Source organism: Protopterus annectens, chromosome 2.part1 (genome assembly GCF_019279795.1).
Source record: "Protopterus annectens isolate FY-2018-M chromosome 2.part1, PAN1.0, whole genome shotgun sequence".
Lineage (NCBI taxonomy): Eukaryota > Metazoa > Chordata > Ceratodontiformes > Protopteridae > Protopterus > Protopterus annectens.
The window spans coordinates 1,917,396,424-1,917,414,770 of record NC_056729.1 but is presented as its reverse complement, the minus strand read 5'-3'; positions in this window follow the sequence as shown (position 1 = coordinate 1,917,414,770).

Here is an 18,347-nt window from a genome sequence, read left to right as displayed (position 1 = left end):
ATATTTATGCCTAATGTTTATAATACAATGTATTTTACTGGATATATCAGAAGTTACATTTCATTGTTTGCCAGCATTTAAGTAATCACTTTGTTTGCTGCTAACTTACTTAAAGCATCAAGTTTGTTTTATGTGAACATTGATGAAAGTTATTGAATTTTAATTATCAGTGCATCCGCCCCCAGTTCCTACACATAAGAATTTTCATATCTGTCATTTCTTATAAAATGAGTGAAATTATAGGTTAAAAACAACAAATTCACTTATTGTGTTTAATGATTACAAGTTCCGTTTCCATATTCATAAATTGCCATTTTATGGCATATACTGAAAGTTTTTAGATTTAAATGGCAACATTCTATTTTGTATAATCAGCAAAGGTTAAACTGAGTGATTATTGTCAATTTAATACTATTTGTTCAGTCTGTGATTGTTACATTCTGTGACATTCCTAGTTCAGGCTTCTATTGTTTCCCTTGAAGAAGTCAATTTGATGTCATGTATAAAACATTAGTTACCTTGGTAACAGCTTAAGTATTATTTATCATCAATATGGGTTACAAAACCACATTTCAAGTTAAAGCAATTATATGACTTGTTATGCACATTTGCTTGTATGAGAAAATCATCATGCTTCCCCTTAATGTTCAATATAGTATATGTCATTTATGAGAAGTTAAAACAATAGTGTTATTATACACAAGCCCATGTTATTAAACTGAGTGCCTTTTGTCAGTTTAATACTATTTGTTCAGACTATGATTGTTACATTCTGTGACATTTCAAGTTTAGGCTTCTATTACTTCTCTTAAACAACTTTGTCAGTTTGATGCCATGTATAAAACATTAGTTATCTTGGTAACCACTTATGTATTGTATATGGTCAAGATGGGTTACAAAAACTACAATTCAAGTTAAAGCAATTACATGACTTGTTAGGGTCTATATCACATAGTCGAAGTACGACAACTTCAAATGTGGTATGGTTGAGACCATATGTTCGAAGTTGTCAAACTTTGAATTCAAAAATAAATAAATAAAAAACAGCAACAACTTCCTCTGACAGCTGTAAGCAGGGGGGCATGTGCCCCAGCACCCCCCCATGTGGGGGGCTGTGGTCCCACACACCCCCTTTAAATATACCAAATCTGACCCTGCTCTACAGTGCAATAAAGGGAAAATTCCCTTTACCGCATTGTAGTGCAGTTTTGGAGTTGGTATATTTAAAGAGCGGGAGGAGTGGGGAATTTTCTTTTCTGTTATGTGTTTTTTTTAACTTGTTCTAAATTCTATAAGTTCAAACATATAGGTTAGAACATATGGTGTTCGAAATTACAGAATTTCAACTATGTGATATAGACCCGACTTGTTATACATATTTACTTATATAAGAAAATCATCATGCTTCCCCTCGATGTTCAATGGAGTGTGTGTCATTTATGGCAAGTTAAGACAGTAGTGTTATTATACACAAGCCCATGTTATTAAATCTTGTCTTTAATATCTAAATTCAGCGGACTGCTTCATCTTATGTGACAATTATATTTTATGTCTAGATTTACTAAAATAAATTACATAGCTATTACACGTGTTTTTTTTTGGCTGTTGCTTAGTTATTTGAGAGACCACAAGTTGTAATGCGTATTATTATTATTAGATCCTTCCAAGCATGTTTATACAGTCCATAGACTTTAAATGATGAGACCCTTCTAGTATTTTATTTGTTATATTTCCATCCTTACATACACATATATCAGTACTTCAAGCACAGACAACAATGCCTATCCAGTTTTGCCAGAATACCATTCACTAGTTCATGTGATGTGTTTCCAGGCTGTTCTTAAAATATCCAAATCAGTATTTGTCCTGTTCCATTTTACCACCTTGTTCCATGCAGTGGCCACTCTGCCAGTGAACCACTCAACACACCTTCCATTCCCACAGAAGGAAATCTGATGACTCTCTAGCACTTCCTTGTAACCCCAAACACCCCTAGAATCAGATATTTTCATATGCTCAACTCCCAGACAACTGCAAAGGGTACTGCACAAGACTAAGTGCACTTAGTCTTTCATAATAACTCAGACTTCCACTCTTATGTGAGTCCTTCATGTGTTTGGACCAAATAAATTTTAAATATAAAATTGTGCTTAATATTTATTTAGTTATTCATTTATTTTTATCAAGAATCAACTTAATGAGCTAAACAAAGTGTTGGGAGACCATCAATGTGCATACGTGTGGTTAAAAACAGCCCTTTTATTATATATATATATATATATATATATATATATATATATATATATATATATATATATATATATATATATATATATATATATATATTTATTTATTTATTTTTTTAAACCAAAAACTTCAATGCTGAGAATCATCTCGGAGGCTCCTCAAAGCCATTAAGCATTGTCATCACTCTATCTCCATTACCATAGCAACCTGGGAGCGTCTGTTTCTGTATTGTGTCAGTGTACTGTAAACTAGAGGTTCGCTATGCACCTGAAGCAAAGCTTCACTTCACTCAACTTCAAGCCTAAATTCCCTCCCTTTCAGTGAGGCAGCAGCCAGGAACAGAACAGAGATCAAACAGATAAGAAAAGAACCCTCCCAACAAGCTGCCACAACAAGAGATAACACATTCTTCCAGCCTTCCCATCTCTCACTCAACAGATGTATAAACAAACTATTCTCTGCCAAAATTTCCCAAATCACAGTTTTATGTAGAAGGAGAGGTATGGTAAACAGATCTGAGAATTAAAGTTTTATCATTTATATGTATTTGGGAGTTATTGAAATTGTTGATATATTTCCATAAATTGTTGTCTAATATTATTAGATCTGATCTAAGAATGTTGTAAAATCTTAACAACGAGATACCATTATTATAGCCTATATTGGTGAGGTCAAAGAGGATGGATAATTTTTTGGGGAGGTCTGTTATAGCAGGAAAATGATGTCTTTTAAATTCCGTTAAAATAAATTCTCTGAAGATTTGAATATTTAACCAGTTATTAAATACCAGCTCTGGCTAATGCATATGATGTGTGGAAACAGTTGTAAATTAATTTTTTATGAACTGGAATTCTATACTAATACAGATCTTAATCTAGTATACTACATTAGATCAAAACCTACTTATCTAGGAATTCAGTAAAGAAGTTTATGTATAAAAATAAAAAAAAATTATCATGTAACAAAACATTCCTGTATGAACTTGTCTGTGAAATGACAACAGTGTTAATATTTACTATAGAATCAGCATATTAATATATAGCCTATAGGCTTATTTTCCTTTTATATAAGATATAAAATCACCAGTTTTTCCTTCCCCTTAAAAAAAAAAAAAAAAACATATCTGATTAACCTTAAATAATTTCTTAAGGTATTAAAGATATTTAAAATAAAGAGGTACCAATGAGAATTTTTTACACGAGAAGATAATATTTTAGTTGCACAAATATCTATTCAGGTATATAGATCTGTGTAATCATCAAAAACATTAGCTTTTCTTTCCAAAGATATGAGTCTAAAGAAACTATGTAGTGTAACTTGATTTTGATAAAAATATCATATAATGAAGTCACAGCTTTTAACCTTCAAGGACACCTTCAGTTTTAGATGTTATAGTAATAATGTGTTCCCTTAAGTTGTCCTTTTTAACAAAATACATTAACAAATGTTCCCAAAATGTTTTCAGTGGTAGTGGTTAACATGCAATATATCTGTTGCTAGAAAATGTAGTCTACAGATGGTAAAACATTCAATATTTTATGAATATTAGTGAAAATGTCAGATTGTAGTATGCACTTATGTAGCTGGAGGTGGATTAAATAGATCACAATTTCACCATTCACTATAAATCCAACATAATGCAAACTATTAATTGGAAAAGCAGTTAAAAAGTAAAGTCTACCTTTGGAAATAACAACTGTCCTCATATCCTGATGAAAGCAGAAACTATAAGTCAAGTGTAACCATCCCCACTTTGCACCACCCCCCCTAACAGTCTTCTACTACTATCACTGACTAGTGAGTCAAAAGCATCACTTCAGTAACAACTAAGATCGTTCTCTAAGCAGAACTGCCTCCTTTTCTTTGGATCCAAAATTTTTCCTGCCCCAATATATTATTTCACACTTTTATAACAGAATTATTATTTATTGTAATGGTCTGTCTGCAGCTGTGGCTTCCCCAATCCAGCAGTATTGCCATCAACCAACAACTCATATAATCAATAAGATTGGGGACGAAGATATCAAGATGAAAGCACAGAAAATGCATAGCTGCCAAAAATCTACTTTAAAAATAATAACAACACATTAACCCCCAATAGATAATGTATTTTAGTGACTTTATAACCATTGCATATGCCACTTTCTGCTCTGCTAACCAAAACGGATCAGATGACCTAGTCTATGTTTTCACTGCATCTGTTAGCTACAGCTGCCAACTAATGATAAAGTGTAAACTACTTTGTAAAACATGTCATCAGAAAACTTATTATGAAGGGAACAACATAGGCATCAACATTGGTTTAGTAAAAAGGACCTTTATATATGTCTATGTTTTTTATATATTTTTCTTTGTCGCTCTTGGTATGTGATAAAGCATTCAGTTGTTCCATTTTCTTTTTCTTTTTTTTTCATGTGAAGATTTCTGGTAACGTGAAAACGTAACCAAAGTTCATATGACAAAAAGACTTCGAGAGAGTACATGCATAAGTCTCTTGTATTACAAAGAAGATCTCTCCAAGAAGTCTCGAGGCAACAGCCTTCTTTTTTTTTCCTTTCCTTCTCCTTTAACATTTGAATTTTGGCGGTTAAAAGCTCGCACTAGGGAATCTGCAGCAAGCTATGATAACTGTTCATGAGATACTCGTGATGTGCATTTTGTGAGAGAAAAGGAAAACAGAATATGTTACTCAAAAAGCATGTATATGAAGTACAAAAAAAAAAAAAAAACAACTTTGCCCCGTTTTACATAGATATAAAATTCTTAGTAAATATCAATTTTACTGGCCAATGTATCCGATATCAAAACACACAAACCCTCCTGTCCCTGCAACACACACTCCACCAGCTTTCATCAGAAAATACCTCTCCTTTTCCCTCTCCGTCAGCAGATGGACCCACAAACCACATTTAGTAAAGACACAAACCTCTCAAGTGTATGAGAATGCATTTTTACATGTCATGACAGATTCTTAGAAAGAAAACAATCTTCTCTTATTATGATAAAGAACAATTTCCATTACCTTTTAAACTATTTAGTACAAGTCACATTAAGTTATATCCATTAGCTCTAAAAGGACCCAAGCATAACATGACATTTAACAGGAGAGAAAGCCCACTGATGCAGAAAAGGGCTACACTTTCATTTAATTGCACTGAGATGGGGAGCCTTAATTTCACTTATCGTAGTGATCTATATCATCGGAATCTAATACACATACAGTATCCAGTATTAAGGGGTTCTTGTTTTAACCAATATTTCTATGGTATTGCTACATTGCCCCTATGTAGTTGTCAACTAATAATACACTCTGTCAAGGGAAGATTTAGAATTTTAACATCTATGTTTAACATTCTAGCGTATTTGTATTAAAAGCTTTTAAATAGCAAATAAATTAAAAAAAATAAATAAATAAGCATACTTAATAAATATTAAATGATTTTTACCTTAACATGTATGTTTTTCCCCGAAGTAGGTGATTTATAGCATGAAAATTTTGGGATTTGAAGGGATTGTGGAAGAGCTTCATTTGTATTATTTACCCTTAAGCTTCTTGCTTGTTTTATCAGTCGATAACATTTTTCCATTTGTTGCCTGCCTTTTTAATCTAGGTAATGAGATGTCCATATCTTCAGTATTTTCCAAAATCTTATTCTTTTTCACATATTCAGAGGCGTCATCAAGATTATTAAATATTTTTATTCCTTCAGATACATGTATTTTAATTCTGACAGGAAAAATGACTTGTGCTTTAATTTCAGCTTTCTTCAGATTTTTAATGAGAGGAATGCAGGCTTTTCTTTTAATTATTATAGTAGAGGTATAGTCATTGTCAAATCTTATGTTTTGACCATTAATTTGTATAGGATTACCTGCCCACGCTGTTCTCAGGATTAAGTCCTTGTCTTGAGATGATAAAAATTTTACAATAATAGATCTTGAAGCATTTGGATTTTTTGACACAGACATATTTGACAATGACCTGTGAGCTCTCTCTATCCCAAAAGAGAGAGATTCAGGTAGGTTTAGTGTCTTAGGCAACCAGTCATTCAAGAACTGTATTGTGTTATTTCCTTCCATTTTTTCAGGTATGCCGTATATTCTAATATTATTTCTTCGTGACCTTGATTCTAGGTCCTCCACTTTATCTGAAAGTGCGGTGTTTTGCTTTAGTAAGAAGTCAATCTGGCTATCATTTTCATGCTGTCTTCCATCTATTTCATTAAGAGATTCTTCAATTTCTATCTGGTCTGTGTGTCTTGTAATTATCTCCTTGAATTCTTCAATCTTCTTTCTATTTTCTTTCTTCATGTTTTCCATGTTTTTTTCTAAATTGTCCATTTTCATAGAAAGATCTTGAATACTAGATATTATTGTTTGTAATTCTTTCTTCATGGAAGTTTCCTGGAGAGAGGCTTTTGAATGACTCATGGCTGAGAGAGTCTGTTATATTCAGCTGCTGTACTTCTGACAGGATGTAATTCACTTTCTATTCACCAAAACTGAAATATTTGTAGAAAAAAATAATCCACTGTATCTAAATATATAGGTGAAAGAAAACTTAGATGTTTTTAAAATAATATTAAGAAAATTTCTACTAGGCAGAGCATCAAAAAAGTGCTGTTATCTCTCTGACATCTTGGCCATGCCCCCTTTAGCCGACAGTGTCATCTTTCTGATGAGATCTTAAAATGAGGGCCTCATCTGCTTGAGTTGGTGGTAGCTCATGTGGATATAAAAGACCTTACTGAAAGAAGTAGGGATCCTTTATTATTTACACATTTACAAATATATACAAGTTGATATATTCAGACATCTACACATTTTTCAAAGATTTATGTCAACATTCCATTCCTTCATACTTTTTAAAATTTCCATATCACATGCATATGGACTCTCATTCCTTTTTCCACAGCCACTACTTAATTTTTCTTACTACATCTGGTATTACCCAATTTCCATTAAATATAATCTCATTCAGTCTTTCATTTCAATTAGTTAAAATATTACAAAACAGTATTTTGTCTAAACATTTAACATATTCTTTGTTTACACACTCCTTAACTCCATATTCAGTCATAGCTGTATTTAATGGTTTATAATCGTGTATTTCATTCAAAATATTCTTCTCTATTTGTTTTCTCAAATCTTTTTACTCTTTTTACATGTCAGAAGAACATGATGTGCAGTTTCTAATTCACAACAAAAACGACACACTTTTTCATTTACTTTATATAAGGCATATTTTCTTTCACTGACGTTATACTTATTTGTAATCTCCATGAAAAATTCTGACATTCTACATTTTTATACACCATTTATTTATTTGTTTTATAGCTTTGATTTTTCTTCCATTGGTTTACTCAATAATTTTCTATCATTATTTTCTTATAACATAACTTCCTTTTTTATTCTTTTTAATGTATTTACCTTCCACATTTTTATTTTTTCTTGCTACATTTTTATTTCTTCATTACTTCATTCTCTCTCTCCATCTTATTAAATTTTATTAAAATTCACTCTCTATAATATTTTATCTTAAACAATCTTGTTAACTGTTTCACTGCCAGCCCAGCTATCTGGAATCTTGTAAATAATCATATGTAATTTGCGAATATCAACATGATTCATATGCTTGTCTTACAAATGTAAGAGCACTGTATGTTATGTGTATATTAACTGCTGATACAAAAGTATGTCTTGAACAGGTTTATGCAGTACTGAGCTTCAAAGTTGTATCCACAGGACACCCTACTAGAACACAAATGGGTTAACTTGCAAAACTTCAAGAAAATAAGTTGAACTTAAATTGTTTTATGATTGTGCTATAAAGGTTATTTCTCAGTTTCAATGTAGCAGACACAGTCCCCGTGATTCATGAACACTCTGTGCAAGAATAGTCTATTCTTGCACGGACTGTTCTGTGCAGGAATACAGCAGCAGTGCACCTTACATATTAATGAGGGTGCGCTGCTGTATTCCTACACCTACATGATCTGTGTATGAGTGCAGGGGGTATGCATAAGTCCTGCATGGACACTTAAACATGCACCCTGCACTCAGAAAGTGCCATACAGCATTTTCAACAAGGAAGTAGCATAATATTAGAGTATAGCTATAATATTATGCATTATTTCTGTGTCCGCGGACACTGAAATGAAAAACTAGTATGTTAGTGTCCGTGGACACTGAAATAAGAAAATAAAAACACAATCCCCAAGAAATATCCCACACAGTACATGACTGTCCCCAGAAATGCCAGATCCCTGCCCCACATGGCTGCAACCTGCTGATAAATATATGTAATAGTTTTAATAATTCTGCATATTTGTGTTTTACAATTAAAAAAAAAGTTTAAGCACAGCGCTGTGGGTTTGTGCAACATGGTACTTTGCTCAGGCCAGCTTAAATGTTGTTTGAGAGTGAAATTAAATTCTGAAGGAGAAACCCTTACTGATGATGTAGTGTAGTGGTTAGAGCACTGGTTTAGCATATAAGCCATGCACATTTTAAATACCAGCTCCGGCTAATGCATTTGATGTGTGGAAACAGTTGTAAATTAATTTTTATGAACTGGAATGATATTTGTAACTCATATGCCTCACATATGGTAGTGTAGGGCTGGGAAAATGCCATATGTAAATGTAAAAAAATTTTTTTTTTTTTTATAAATAATTGTTTGGGGCCAGCTAAGCCTGCTGCAGCTCTGCTGAAATCATCTAAGGATTACTTAAGCATAAACATCTAAGCAATCCTTAACTACTGTAAGTTTTGCTTAGCTGGTTTAAGCATTGCTAAGTGATTTAGTGCAGAGCTAAGGATAGCTTAGCATATTTGAAAATTGTCCAATCATGGAAAAGTGTGTGAAAAATGACCTTATTTAAACTGCACAGGGTGGAATGCAGTCATATCTATTTGAATCTGATCGGGGCAACAACAATGGCAGGCAATGGTAAGGGTGTTCACTTCCGGGTGCAATGCTGGGGCATCCAGAAGTCCTGGGTCATGGTTGGGCTCCTTATCAAAGACCATGAAGTAGAATGCTGCAGGGCCAGTACCAGGGCTCCCAGTTCAAAGCGGAGGCCTGAGACAGTCTGGCACGTGATCTCACCAGTGCCACTGGCATTCCCTGAGTGGGTGAACAGGTGTGTCATCATTATGACAACCTAAAGCATAAGAGGGGTGAGCTCTTGGCCCAGTGTATCCAAGAGGCATGAGTGCAGGAGGTCCCTGAAGTTTGTAAGTATCCAGTCTGTGTAATTCTATATAACTAGTTAAAAATTGTATATGTTACTGTACAGGTGAGCTTAATGTGTGTTCTTTCCCCATACAGCTGCTGCTGAGAGGGCCACAAATATAGATGCCCATGCACAGCATCTGGTCTGACTGCAACAAGAGTTTGGTGAATACAGAAATATCTCTAATATCTGCTGTAATAAATCAAAAATAGTAAAGGTAGTTCTATCTGTCTATATAATTGTGCTCTAACTGTACAGAATAGATGCATGTGTCAGATTGCCAGTGTTAGAACTGAGTAGTGCCAGCTGCTGCGTAATACAGACTTTTGTAGCAAACAAAGTACAACTGAGGAGAAGAAGATTAGAATATGTATTAGGCTGTCTGAAAGAACCTGCTAAGAAACTCCTGTTTCAGGGCTACTGTCATGCAGTAATAGTAACTGGATTTCTGAGTTATAGAAAGTGTTGTCATGGGAAAAATTATAAAGTTGAATACCACCACCTATTGTTTCATTTGTCTTGTATCTGAAAAGTACAGTTGTGTAGCTGCTGCAGCATGCAGTAGCTGAGGTGAAGTGATTTAGCACTGTTTGTCTGCATAGTTTAGAATGTGCATCTGAAATAACTGACAAAATGCAAAAGAACATATTTTTCTCACTAATGTGTTGCACTGTGTCCATGCCAGCATTGCCTTGTGTTAACCTTTGCATTTCAACTGTTTATAGTCCTAAATCTACAGGAAAGTGTGAGACACTAACAGGTGCAGCCTACAGAAGTAGAGTGTGTTGACTTGATTCTAAATTGAAGTATGTTAAATGTCCAACTGTCTAGTTTTAATAATCTGCTCATATTGTGTAAAAATTAACATCAACAGGTTTTGTTTGGATTTTTGTTGTATTTATTATAGAAAAAAAATAAAAAGACATTTGATAAAAAATACACTGTGCAGAAAAGTATGTGCTAGACAGAAATAACTGAAGTAACAGACATCACTTACTTAATAGCTCAGTCTGATGAAGACTAGGTCTATAGTTCCCTTTTGCGCACACACATACACACACACACACACACAAACACACACCCACACACACACACACACACACACACACACACACACACACACACACACACACACACACACACACACACACACACACACACACACACCACAGTTCAAATCCAGGGAATGCTACTAACATGTCTTCTTACTTCCACAGCTGTAAGCTTGAATATTTGTAGGAACATTAATCTATTGTGAAGAGATGTTTTCCTCACAGGCCCCACAGGTAAAGAAATATTTGCAGAAGCAGTAAGATGGGTATATGTATGAAATGTGGAAGCAGTATGATGGGTATATGTATGAAATGTGGAAGCAGTATGATGGGTATATGAATGAAATGTGGAAGCAGTATGATGGGTATATGTATGAATGTGGAAGCAGAATGATGGGTATATGTATGAAATGTGGAAGCAGTATAATGGGTGTATGTAAGAAATGTGGAAGCAGTATGATGGGTATATGTATGAAATGTGGAAGCAGTATGATGGGTATATGTAAGTAATGTGGAAGCAGTATAATGTGTATATGTATGAAATGTGGAAGCAGTATGATGAGTATATGTATGAATGTGGAAGCAGCATGATGAGTATATGTATGAAATGTGGAAGCAGTATGATGGGTATATGTATGAAATGTGGAAGCAGTATGATGGGTATATGTATGAAATGTGGAAGCAGTATGATGGGAATATGTATGAAATGTGGAAGCAGTATGATGGATATATGTACGAAATGTGGAAGCAGTATGATGGGTATATGTATGAAATGTGGAAGCAGTATGATGGGTATATGTATGAAATGTGGAAGCAGTACGATGGGTATATGTATGAAATGTGGAAGCAGTACGATGGGTATATGTATGAATGTAGAAGCAGTATGATGGGCATATGTATGAATGTGGAAGCAGTATGATGGGTATATGTATGAATGTGGAAGAAGTATGATGGGTATATGTATGAATGTGGAAGCAGTATGATGGGTATGTGTATAAAATGTGGAAGCAGTATGATGGGTATGTGTATGAAATGTGGAAGCAGTATGATGGGTATATATATGAAATGTGGAAGCAGTATGATGGGTATATGTATGAAATGTGGAAGCAGTATGATGGGTATATGTATGAAATGTGGAAGCAGTATGATGGGTATATGTATGAAATGTGGAAGCAGTATGATGGGTATATGTATGAAATGTGGAAGCAGTATGATGGGAGCATGTACGAAATGTGGAAGCAGTATGATGGGTATATGTATGAAATGTGGAAGCAGTATGAAGGGTATATGTATGAAATATGGAAGCAGTATAATGGGTATATGTATGAAATGTGGAAGCAGTATGATGGGTATATGTATGAAATGTGGACGCAGTATGATGGGTATATATATGAAATGTGGAAGCAGTATGATGGGTATATGTACGAATTGTGGAAGCAGTATGATGGGTATATGTATGAATGTGGAAGCGGTATGATGGGTTTATGTATGAAATGTGGAAGTAGTATGATGGGTATATGTATGAAATGTGGAAGCATTATGACGGGTATATGTATGTAATGTGGAAGCAGTATGACGGGTATATGTATGAAATGTGGAAGCAGTATGAGGGGGTATATGTATGAAATGTAGCAGCAGTATGATGGGTATATGTATGAAATGTGGAAGCAGTATGATGGGTATATGTATGAAATGTGGAAGCAGTATGATGGGTATATTTATGAAATGTGGAAGCAGTTTGATGGGTATATGTATGAAATGTGGAAGCAGTATGATGGGTATATGTATGAATGTGGAAGCAGTATGATGGGTATATGTATGAATGTGGAAGCAGTATGATGGGTTTATGTACGAAATGCGGAAGCAGTATGATGGGTATACGTAGGAAATGTGGAAGCAGTATGATGGGTATATGTATGAAATGTGGAAGCAGTATGATGGGTATATGTATGAAATGTGGAAGCAGTATGATGGGTATATGTATGAAATGTGGAAGCAGTATGATGGGTATATGTATGAAATGTGGACGCAGTATGATGGGTATATGTATGAAATGTGGAAGCAGTGTGATGGGTATATGTATAAAATGTGGAAGCAGTATGATGGGTATATGTATGAAATGTGGAAGGAGTATGATGGGTATATGTATGAATGTGGAAGCAGTATGACGGGTATATGCATGTAATGTGGAAGCAGTATGACGGGTATATGTATGAAATGTGGAAGCAGTATGAGGGGTATATGTATGAAATGTAGAAGCAGTATGATGGGTATATGTATGAAATGTGAAAGCAGTATGATGGGTATATGCATGAAATGTGGAAGCATTATGATGGGTATATGTATGAAATGTGGAAGCAGTATGATGGGTATATGTATGAAATGTGGAAGCAGTATGATGGGTATATGTATGAATGTGGAAGCAGTATGATGGGTATCTGTATGAAATGTGGAAGCAGTATGATGGGTATATGTATGAAATGTGGAAGCAGTATGAAGGGTATATGTATGAAATGTGGAAGCAGTATAATGGGTATATGTATGAAATGTGGAAGCAGTATGATAGGTATATGTATGAAATGTGGAAGCAGTATGATGGGTATATGTATGAAATGTAGAAGCAGTATGATGGGTATGTGTATGAATGTAGAAGCAGTATGATGGTATATGTACGAAATGTAGAAGCAGTCTGATGGGTATATGTATGAAATGTGGAAGCAGTATGATGGGTATACGTATGAAATGTGGAAGCAGTATGATGGGTATATGTATGAAATGTGGAAGCAGTATGATGGGTATATGTATGAAATGTGGAATCAGTATGATGGGTATATGTATGAAATGTGGAAGCAGTATGATGGGTATATGTATGAAATGTGGACGCAGTATGACGGGTATATGTATGTAATGTGGAAGCAGTATGACGGGTATATGTATGAAATGTGGAAGCAGTATGACTGTTATATGTATGAAATGTAGAAGCAGTATGATGGGTATATGTATGAAATGTGGAAGCAGTATGATGGGTATATGTATGAAATGTGGAAGCAGTATGATGGGTATATGTATGAATGTGGAAGCAGTATGATGGGTATATGTATGAAATGCAGAAGCAGTATGATGGGTATATGTATGAAATGTGGAAGCAGTATGATGGGTATATGTATGAAATGTGGAAGCAGTATGATGGGTATATGTATGAATGTGGAAGCAGTATGATGGGTATATGTATGAAATGTGGAAACAGTGTGATGGGTATATGTATGAATGTGGAAGCAGTTTGATGGGTATATGTATGAAATGTGGAAGCAGTATGATGGGTATATGTATGAAATGTGGAAGCAGTATGATGGGTATATGTATGAAATGTGGAAGCAGTATGATGGGTGTATGTATGAAATGTGGAAGCAGTATGATGGGTATATGTATGAAATGTGGAAGCAGTATGATGGGTATATGTATGAAATGTGGAAGCAGTATGATGGGTATATGTATGAAATGTGGAAGCAGTATGATGGGTATATGTATGAATGTGGAAGCAGTATGATGGGTATATGTATGAAATGTAGAAGCAGTATGATGGGTATATGTATGAATGTGGAAGCAGTATGATGGGTATATGTATGAATGTGGAAGCAGTATGATGGGTATATGTATGAATGTGGAAGCAGTATGATGGGTATATGTATGAAATGTAGAAGCAGTATGATGGGTATATGTATGAATGTGGAAGCAGTATGATGGGTATATGTATGAAATGTAGAAGCAGTATGATGGGTATATGTAAGAATGTGGAAGCAGTATGATGGGTATTTGTATGAATGTGGAAGCAGTATGATGGGTGTATGTATGACATGTGTACAAATGTTCTGTTGAGCAGCCCCAGTCCTACAAATAGAAGCAGGCTAGCCATCTACACTATGCAGTCTGGCCAATACAAGCCTCTCAATTGTCATAGTGTCACAGATAGTTTTCCCAGTTGCCAGGAAACCTGCACCCAGATAACATCACAGTACAAGTATGCCAAAAGCACACTTACGGAACAGCAGCACAGGGAACACATTGTTACTTGTACCAGTAAGTATTACAGGTATGAGACCCCTATACTTATGTACATAGAGTTGTCATACCATCCAATAGTACTCCAGGTGCACATATGTACAGTTGTGTATGTGGTGTAGTAGCTCCATGGCCTAGGTAGAGGGTAACGGAGGGCAGAACTGTAGAGTATTGAAAAGTACTGTATTGAGAAGTATCAGTGAATGCAATTGTTAATGGAATTATTTTCTTTTTTCCCGCCACTCATCTGCTCCAATAATTCTTCATAATCTAACACGGGTATGTTCTTATCAAAACTGTTACTGTTGGGACCTTTATTCCATTTTGGTTATTATATTTGAAACTGTGTGCATACTAACATACCTTGTTGAATAAACCAAAGGAAATCCAGCTGCTTTAAAATAATCCAAGGACAATAATTAATTCCAGTAAGTGCTTACATCTATAATAAGACTTCTTTAGACTGGAAGTTAACATTCAAAAACACATATTTACGTACTTTAAAAATCACATGACCACATACTTAGTGTTCTAACCCTTTATGTTTAAGATACACAATAAAATCTTTTCTGTTTTTCAGACCAAGGTAGCAAGCATTGAGTCCAACCTGCCAACTATTTTCCAGCCACCCCAAGTCATCTTCTGGATTAAATTAATTTTCTACATTGTTTAGACAGTTCACTACAAGGAATTTAAGGTTAACTTTACATGAACCACGTTTATAATTCTTCCCCGGGGCATTCCTTTCATCCCTAATATAAACTGCATATTTATGTTTGTATATTCTTTTGTACAATTCTCTTGTAGTTCTTCCTACATCAAAGATTTACATTCTAAGCAAAAAGTGACATAAATTACATACTTAGATTTGCATGAAAACCCCCCATTGACAGTTATTTTAACATTATTCAGAGTACATTCTGTTTTTTCTGTGAGCAAATAGTTACAGATGCTACGGTTGTAACACTTAACCATTCCATTTCTGTCTGACCTGACCTTTGGTGTAATCAACTTACTTTGAAAGAAGTTTTTGAAACTTTTCCCTCTTTTTTGAGTAAAGAGAGTCTTATGCCGTATAGTTTCTAGTAACTTAGTTTGTCCCCCAAACAATTTCCAATTAATTGTTATTATCTCATTTATTCTCCCTGAGTCCAAACTATTCACAATAGGCATTCTTACTTTGTTTCTATTTTTATTTACACTACCTTCTTTTCTGTTTCTTGTGCCTATCTGAGTTGTAACTTTAGTTCTAATATCTGTGACTAATGTTTCTGGATAACCTCTTTGATAAAGGTTTTCACAAAAATTGTCACTTTCTATACCAAAATCCTTTTCCTTTTCTGTCAGGTCACTAATCCTAAACAACTGTCCTTTTACTATGTTTTATTTGGCCTTCTTGGGGTGCATGCTACTATAATGTAAGTACATATTATTCTGAACTTCTTTTTTAAAAATATTTGTTCCTAATTTGCTCTTATCCTTAAAGACAATTATGTCCAAGAAATGTATTGTTATTAAATTGGCAGGTAAATTCCAGAAAAGTACACTTGCCCACATTTCACCACTTTCCTGTCTCCCTTTTTTCTTTTCTTTATTTAAAATTAACCTGGGTTTAAACGGACGTAAGTAGATGTAAGCATTGCATAGCTTCGCATAGCTCTACGCAAACCCACTTAGAACACCTTATAACTGCTTTAATCACTCTGTGTCATCCACAGAGTGTTCTGCCTAGCAAGAAAATAACTGGCCTTGTCAGTGTTTGAATCCAGGACCTTTTACACTACAGACAACATACCACTAGGCCATCTGGGATTTGGAAATTCAATGGTTTTATTCATATATATCCTGCAGTACAGTCATTCCACAGTACAGAAACATTGTGTAGAATAATAGGCTTTTTTCATGCACAGATATACATGTATATATGGATGGAGATGCATATATATATATATATATATATATATATATATATGGAGAAATATATAAATTTAGAAATACATGTAGAGATAGAAAAGTAAATCAATAAATACATATATATATATATATATATATATATATATATATATATATACACACACATATATATATATATATCATCATCATCATCATCATCTTTTGGCTTTTCCCATTAGGGGTTACCACAGCGGATCATCTCTTTCCATTTCTTCCTATCCTCTGCATCTTGCTCTGTCACAGCAGCCGCCTGCATGTCCGCTCTCACCACGTCCATAAACCTTATCTTAGGCCTTCCTCTTTTCCTCTTACCTGGCAGCTCCATCCTTAGCATCTTTTTCCCAATATACCCATCATCCCTCCTCAGCACATGTCCAAACCAACGCAATCTCGTCTTTCTTGCGTTGTCTCCAAACTGTCCAACATGAGCTGACCCTCTAATATACTGATTCCTAATTCTATCCATCAAAGTCACACCGAGAGCAAATCTTAACATCTTTAACTCTGCCACATCCAGCTCTGACTCCTGCCTTTTTGTCAATGCCACTGTCTCCAACCCATATAACATAGCTGGTCTCACTACCCTCTTGTAGACCTTCCCTTTCACTCTTACTGGTACCCGTCTGTCACAAATCACTCCTGACACTCTTCTCCACCCATTCCACCCTGCCTGTACTCTCTTCTTCACCTCTCTTCCACATTCACCATTACTCTGAACTGTTGATCCCAAGTACTTAAACTCGTCCACCTTTACCAACTCTACTCCCTGCATCCTCACCATTCCTCTACCCTCCTCTCATTTACACACATGTATTCTGTCTTAGCCCTGCTGACCTTCATTCCTCTGCTCTCTAGAGCATATCTCCACCTCTCCAGAGTCTCCTCAACCTGATTCCTCCTCTCACTACAGATCACAATGTCATCTGCAAACATCATAGTCCACGGGCCTCCTGTCTGATCTCATCTGTCAACCTGTCCATCACCACTGCAAATAAGAAAGGACTCAGAGCTGATCCTTGATGTAATCCCACTTCCACCTTAAACGGATCTGTCACTCCCACTGCAGTCCTCACCACTGTCACACTACCCTCGTACATATCTTGTACCACTCTTACATACTTCTCTGCCACTCCCGACTTCCTCATACAATACCACAACTCTTCTCTAGGCACCCTGTCATATGCTTTCTCTAAGTCTACAAAGACACAATGCAACTCCTTCTGACCTTCTCTGTATTTCTCCAATAACACTCTCAGAGCAAACATTGCATCTGTAGTGCTCTTTCCTGGCATGAAACCATACTGCTGATCACTAATCATCACCTCCCTTCTTAACCTAGCTTCTACTACTCTTTCCCATAACTTCAGGCGGTGACTGATCAATTTTATCCCTCTGTAGTTACTGCAGCTCTGAACATCACCCTTATTCTTAGAGATAGGTACCAAAACAATTTTTCTCCACTCCTCAGGCATCCTCTGACTTTCCAAAATTTCATTAAACAATCTAGTTCAAAATTCCACTGCCATTTCTCCTAAGCACCTCCATGCTTCCATTGGTATGTCATCTGGGCCAACAGCCTTTCCATTCTTCATCCTCTTCATAGCTGTCCTTACTTCCTCCTTGCTAATCTGTTTCACTTCCTGATTTACTATCCCCACATCATCCAACCTTCTCTCTCTCTCATTCTCTTCATTCATCAGCCTCTCAAAATACTCTTTCAATCTACTCAACACACTCTCTTGTGAGTACATTTCCCTCACTATCCTTTATCACCCTTACTTGCTGCACATCTTCCCCA